At 37.1% G+C, this 5,000-nt stretch overlaps 3 non-coding genes and 16 pseudogenes across 3 annotated transcripts; all 19 read right to left on the bottom strand.

Annotated features, from left to right (window-relative positions):
• Nucleotides 1-38: 38 nt before the first annotated feature.
• On the bottom strand, nucleotides 39-157 carry LOC148456994 (5S ribosomal RNA; annotated as a pseudogene).
• A 116-nt stretch (nucleotides 158-273) lies between these two features.
• On the bottom strand, nucleotides 274-392 carry LOC148456993 (5S ribosomal RNA). Its single transcript, XR_015873392.1, has one exon. It is a non-coding gene; the product is annotated as a 5S ribosomal RNA (ribosomal RNA).
• Nucleotides 393-508: 116 nt separating this feature from the next.
• Nucleotides 509-627, bottom strand: LOC148456992 (5S ribosomal RNA; annotated as a pseudogene).
• Nucleotides 628-978: 351 nt separating this feature from the next.
• LOC148456991 (5S ribosomal RNA) lies at nucleotides 979-1,097 on the bottom strand (annotated as a pseudogene).
• Nucleotides 1,098-1,213: 116 nt separating this feature from the next.
• LOC148456990 (5S ribosomal RNA) lies at nucleotides 1,214-1,332 on the bottom strand (annotated as a pseudogene).
• Nucleotides 1,333-1,447: 115 nt separating this feature from the next.
• LOC148456989 (5S ribosomal RNA) lies at nucleotides 1,448-1,566 on the bottom strand (annotated as a pseudogene).
• A 116-nt stretch (nucleotides 1,567-1,682) lies between these two features.
• On the bottom strand, nucleotides 1,683-1,801 carry LOC148456988 (5S ribosomal RNA; annotated as a pseudogene).
• A 116-nt stretch (nucleotides 1,802-1,917) lies between these two features.
• On the bottom strand, nucleotides 1,918-2,036 carry LOC148456987 (5S ribosomal RNA). The gene has a single exon (XR_015874172.1). It is a non-coding gene; the product is annotated as a 5S ribosomal RNA (ribosomal RNA).
• A 116-nt stretch (nucleotides 2,037-2,152) lies between these two features.
• Nucleotides 2,153-2,271, bottom strand: LOC148456986 (5S ribosomal RNA; annotated as a pseudogene).
• A 116-nt stretch (nucleotides 2,272-2,387) lies between these two features.
• Nucleotides 2,388-2,506, bottom strand: LOC148456985 (5S ribosomal RNA; annotated as a pseudogene).
• A 351-nt stretch (nucleotides 2,507-2,857) lies between these two features.
• Nucleotides 2,858-2,976, bottom strand: LOC148456984 (5S ribosomal RNA; annotated as a pseudogene).
• Nucleotides 2,977-3,092: 116 nt separating this feature from the next.
• Nucleotides 3,093-3,211, bottom strand: LOC148456983 (5S ribosomal RNA). Its single transcript, XR_015874201.1, has one exon. It is a non-coding gene; the product is annotated as a 5S ribosomal RNA (ribosomal RNA).
• Nucleotides 3,212-3,327: 116 nt separating this feature from the next.
• LOC148456982 (5S ribosomal RNA) lies at nucleotides 3,328-3,446 on the bottom strand (annotated as a pseudogene).
• Nucleotides 3,447-3,797: 351 nt separating this feature from the next.
• LOC148456981 (5S ribosomal RNA) lies at nucleotides 3,798-3,916 on the bottom strand (annotated as a pseudogene).
• A 116-nt stretch (nucleotides 3,917-4,032) lies between these two features.
• Nucleotides 4,033-4,151, bottom strand: LOC148456980 (5S ribosomal RNA; annotated as a pseudogene).
• A 116-nt stretch (nucleotides 4,152-4,267) lies between these two features.
• Nucleotides 4,268-4,386, bottom strand: LOC148456979 (5S ribosomal RNA; annotated as a pseudogene).
• A 116-nt stretch (nucleotides 4,387-4,502) lies between these two features.
• Nucleotides 4,503-4,621, bottom strand: LOC148456978 (5S ribosomal RNA; annotated as a pseudogene).
• Nucleotides 4,622-4,737: 116 nt separating this feature from the next.
• On the bottom strand, nucleotides 4,738-4,856 carry LOC148456977 (5S ribosomal RNA; annotated as a pseudogene).
• A 116-nt stretch (nucleotides 4,857-4,972) lies between these two features.
• LOC148456976 (5S ribosomal RNA) overlaps nucleotides 4,973-5,000 on the bottom strand; it is a 119-nt pseudogene continuing 91 nt past the window's right edge.

Below are 5,000 nucleotides of genomic sequence, written 5' to 3'. Positions count from 1 at the left end.
AAAATGTAACAGAAAAGAATGTTATGGTAGTATAAAATTACCTACAGCTCCTGATATTCGCAGGTGGTCTCCCATCCAAGCACTAACCCGGCCCAACACTGCATAGCTTCCAAGATCAGACGAGATTGGGCATGTCCAGTGTGGTCTGGCTGTAGGTGTTTAAACACCTTAATTTTAGAACTCTTTTACTTCTTAACTCAAGAAAATTCATTGATAAGTTGAAAAAATTTAATGTAAAATGTAATAGAAAAGAATGTTATGGCTGTATAAAATTACCTACAGCACCTGGTATTCCCAGGTGGTTTCCCATCCAAGTACTAACCAGGCCCAACACTGCATAGCTTCCAAGATCAGATGAGATTGGGCATGTCCAGTGTGGTTTGGCTGTAGGTGCTCAAAAACATTAACTTTAGACCTCTTTTACTTCTTAACTCAAGTAAATTCATTGATAAGTTGAAAAAATTAAATGTAAAATGTAATAGAAAAGAATGTTTTGGCTGTATAAAATTACCTACAGCTCCTGGTATTCCCAGGTGGTCTCCCATCCAAATACTAACCAGGCCCAACACTGCATAGCTTCCAAGATCAGACGAGATTGGGCATGTCCAGTGTGGATTGGCTGTAGGTGCTCAAAACACTTAACTTTAGACCTCTATTACTTCTTAACTCAAGTAAATTCATTGATAAGTTGAACAAATTAAATGTAAAATGTAATAGAAAAGAATGATATGGCAGTATAAATTTACTTACAGCACCTGGTATTCCCAGGTGGTCTCCCATCCACGTAATAACCATGCCCAACACTACACAGCTTCCAAGATCAGACAACATTGGCCATGTCCAGTGTGGTTTGGCTGTAGGTGCTCAAAACCATTAACTTTAGACCTCTTTTACTTCTTAACTCAAGTAAATTCATTGATAAGTTGAAAAAATGAAATGTAAAATGTAATAGAAAAGAATGTTATGGCAGTATAAAATTACCTACAGCACCTGGTATTCCCAGATGGTCTCCCATCCAAGTACTAACCAGGCCCAACACTGCATAGCTACCAAGATCAAATGAGATTGGGCATGTCCAGTGTAGATTGGCTGTAGGTGCTCAAAAGCATTATCTTTAGACCTCTATTACTTCTTAACTCAAGTAAATTCATTGATAAGTTGAAAAAATGTAATGTAAAATGTAATAGAAAAGAATGTTATGGCTGCATAAAATTACCTACAGCACCTGGTATTCCCAAGTGGACAAGCATCCAAGTACTAACCAGGCCCAACACTGCATAGCTTCCAAGATCAGACGAGATTGGGCGTGTCCAGGGTGGTTTGGCAGTAGGTGTTCAAAAACATTAACTTTAGACCACTTTTACTTCTTGACTCAAGCAAATTCATTGATAAGCTTAAAAATGATATGTAAAATGTAACAGAAAAGAATGTTATGGCAGTATAAAATTACCTACAGCTCCTGGTATTCCCAGCTGGTCTCCCATCCAAGTACTAACCAGGCCCAACACTGCATAGTTTCCAAGATCAGACGAGATTGGGCATGTCCAGTGTGGTTTGACTGTAGGTGATCAAATACGTTAACTTTAGACCTCTTTTAATTCTTTACTCAAGTAAATTCATTCATAAGTTGAAAAAATTAAATGTAAAATGTAATAGAAAAGAATGTTATGGCTGCATAAAAATACCTACAGCACCTGGTATTCCCAGGTGGTCTCTCAACCAAGTACTAACCAGGCCCAACACTGCATAGCTTCCAATATCAGACGAGATTGGGCATGTCCAGTGTGGTTTGGCTGTAGGTGCTCAAAAGCATTACATTTAGACGTCTATTACTTCTTAACTCAAGTAAATTCATTGATAAGTTGAAAAAATTAAATGTAAAATGTAATAGAAAAGTATGTTATGGCAGTATAAAATTACCTACAGCACCTGGTATTCCCAGGTGGTCTCCCATCCAAGTACTAACCGGGCCCAACACTGCATAGCTTCCAAGATCAGACGAGATTGGGCATGTCCAGTGTGGTTTGACTGTAGGTGCTCAAAAACATTAACTTTAGACCTCTTTTACTTCTTAACTCAAGTAAATTCATTGATAAGTTGAAAAAATTAAATGTAAAATTTAATAGAAAAGAATGTTATGGCAGTATAAAATTACCTACAGCACTTGTTATTCCCATGTAGTCTCCCATTCAAGTACTAACCATGCCCAACACTGCATAGCTTCCAAGATCAGACGAGATTGGGCATGTCCAGTGTGGTTTGGCTCTAGATGCTCAAAAACATTAACTTTAGACCTCTTTTACTTCTTAACTCAAGTAAATTTATTGATAAGTTGAAAAAATTAAATGTAAAATGTAATAGAAAAGAATGTTATGTAAGTATAAAGTTTCCTACAGCATCTGGTATTCCCAGGTGGTCTCCCATCCAAGTACTAACCAGACCCAACACTGCATAGCTTCCAAGATCAGATGAGATTGGGCATGTCCAGAGTGGTTTGGCTGTAGCTGCTCAAAAACATTAACTTTAGACCTCTATTACTTCTTAACTCAAGTAAATTCATTGATAAGTTGAAAAAATTAAAAGTAAAATGTAATAGAAAAGAATGTTATGGCAGTATAAAATTACCTACAGCTCCTGGTAATCCCAGGTGGTCTCCCATCCACGTAATAACCATGCCCAACACTGCACAGCTTCCAAGATCAGACGACATTGGCCATGTCTAGTGTGGTTTGGCTGTAGGTGCTCAGAAACATTAACTTTAGACCTGTTTTACTTCTTAACTCAAGTAAATTCATTGATAAGTTGAAAAAATTAATTGTAAAATGTAATAGAAAAGAATGTTATGGCAGTATAAAATTACCTACAGCACCTGGTATTCCCAAGTGGTTTCCCATCCAAGTACTAACCATGCCCAACACTGCATAGCTTCCAAGATCAGACGACATTGGCCATGTCCAGTGTGGTTTGGCTGTACATGCTCAAAAATATTAACTTTAGACCTCTTTTACTTCTTAACTCAAGAAAATTCATTGATAAGTTGAAAAAATTTAATGTAAAATGTAATAAAAAAGAATGTTATGGCTGTATAAAATTACCTACAGCACCTGGTATTCCCAGGTGGTCTCCCATCCAAGTACTAACCAGGCCCAACACTGCATAGCTTCCAAGATCAGATGAGATTGGGCATGTCCAGTGTGGTTTGGCTGTAGGTGCTCAAAAACATTAACTTTAGACCTCTTTTACTTCTTAACTCAAGTAAATTCATTGATAAGTTGAAAAAATTAAATGTAAAATGTAATAGAAAAGAATGTTTTGGCTGTATAAAATTACCTACAGCACCTGGTATTCCCAGGTGGTCTCCCATCCAAATACTAACCAGGCCCAACACTGCATAGCTTCCAAGATCAGACGAGACTGGGCATGTCCAGTGTGGATTGGCTGTAGGTGCTCAAAAAACTTAACTTTAGACCTCTATTACTTCTTAACTCAAGTAAATTCATTGATAAGTTGAAAAAATTAAATGTAAAATGTAATAGAAAAGAATGTTATGGCAGTATAAAATTACTTACAGCACCTGGTATTCCCAGGTGGTCTCCCATCCACGTAATAACCATGCCCAACACTGCACAGCTTCCATGATCAGACAACATTGGCCATGTCCAGTGTGGTTTGGCTGTAGGTGCTCAAAAACATTAACTTTAGACCTCTTTTACTTCTTAACTCAAGTAAATTCATTGATAAGTTGAAAAAATGAAATGTAAAATGTAATAGAAAAGAATGTTATGGCAGTATAAAATTACCTACAGCACCTGGTATTCCCAAGTGGAGATACATCCAAGTACTAACCAGGCCCAACACTGAATAGCTTCCAAGATCAGACGAGATTGGGCATGTCCAGGGTGGTTTGGCAGTAGGTGCTCAAAAACATTAACTTTAGACATCTATTACTCCTTAACTCAAGTAATTTCATTGATAAGTTGAAAAAATTAAATGTAAAATGTCATAGAAAAGAATGTTATGGCAGTATAAAACTACCTACTGCACCTGGTTTTCCCAGGTGGTCTCCCATCCAAATACTGACCAGGCCCAACACTGCATAGCTACCAAGATCAAATGAGATTGGGCATGTCCAGTGTAGATTAGCTGTAGGTGCTCAATAGCATTAACTTTAGACCTCTATTACTTCTTAACTCAAGTAAATTCATTGATAAGTTGAAAAAATTACATGTAAAATGTAATAGAAAAGAATGTTATGGCAGTATAAAATTACCTACAGCACCTGGTATTCCCAGGTAGTCTCCCATTCAAATACATACCAAGCCCAACACTGCATAGCTTCCAAGATCAGACGACATTGGCCATGTCCAGTGTGGTTTGGCTGTAGGTGCTCAAATACATTAACTTTAGACCTCTTTTACTTCTTTACTCAAGTAAATTCATTGATAAGTTGAAAAAATTAAATGTAAAATGTAATAGAAAAGAATGTTATGGCTGCATAAAAATACCTACAGCACCTGGTATTCCCAGGTGGTCTCCCATTCAAGTACTAACCAGGCCCAACACTGCATAGCTTGCAAGATCAGACGAGATTGGGCATGTCCAGTGTGGTTTGGCTCTAGGTGCTCAAAAACATTAACTTTAGACCTCTTTTACTTCTTAACTCAAGTAAATTTATTGAAAAGTTGAAAAAATTAAATGTAAAATGTAATAGAAAAGAATGTTATGTCAGTATAAAAGTTCCTACAGCATCTGGTATTCCCAGGTGGTCTCCCATCCAAGTACTAACCAGGCCCAACACTACATAGCTTCCAAGATCAGACGAGATTGGGCATGTCCAGTGTGGTTTGGCTGTAGGTGCTCAAAAACATTAACTTTAGACCTCTTTTACTTCTTAACTCAAGTAAATTCATTGATAAGTTGAAAAAATTAAATGTAAAATGTAATAGAAAACAATATTTTGGCTGTATAAAATTACCTACAGCACCTTGAATTCCCAGGTG

The sequence above is a fragment of the Taudactylus pleione genome, unplaced genomic scaffold, assembly GCF_031769625.1.
Source record: "Taudactylus pleione unplaced genomic scaffold, aTauple2 ptg000967l, whole genome shotgun sequence".
NCBI lineage: Eukaryota > Metazoa > Chordata > Amphibia > Anura > Myobatrachidae > Taudactylus > Taudactylus pleione.
This window is presented reverse-complemented; position numbering and strand designations above follow the sequence as displayed.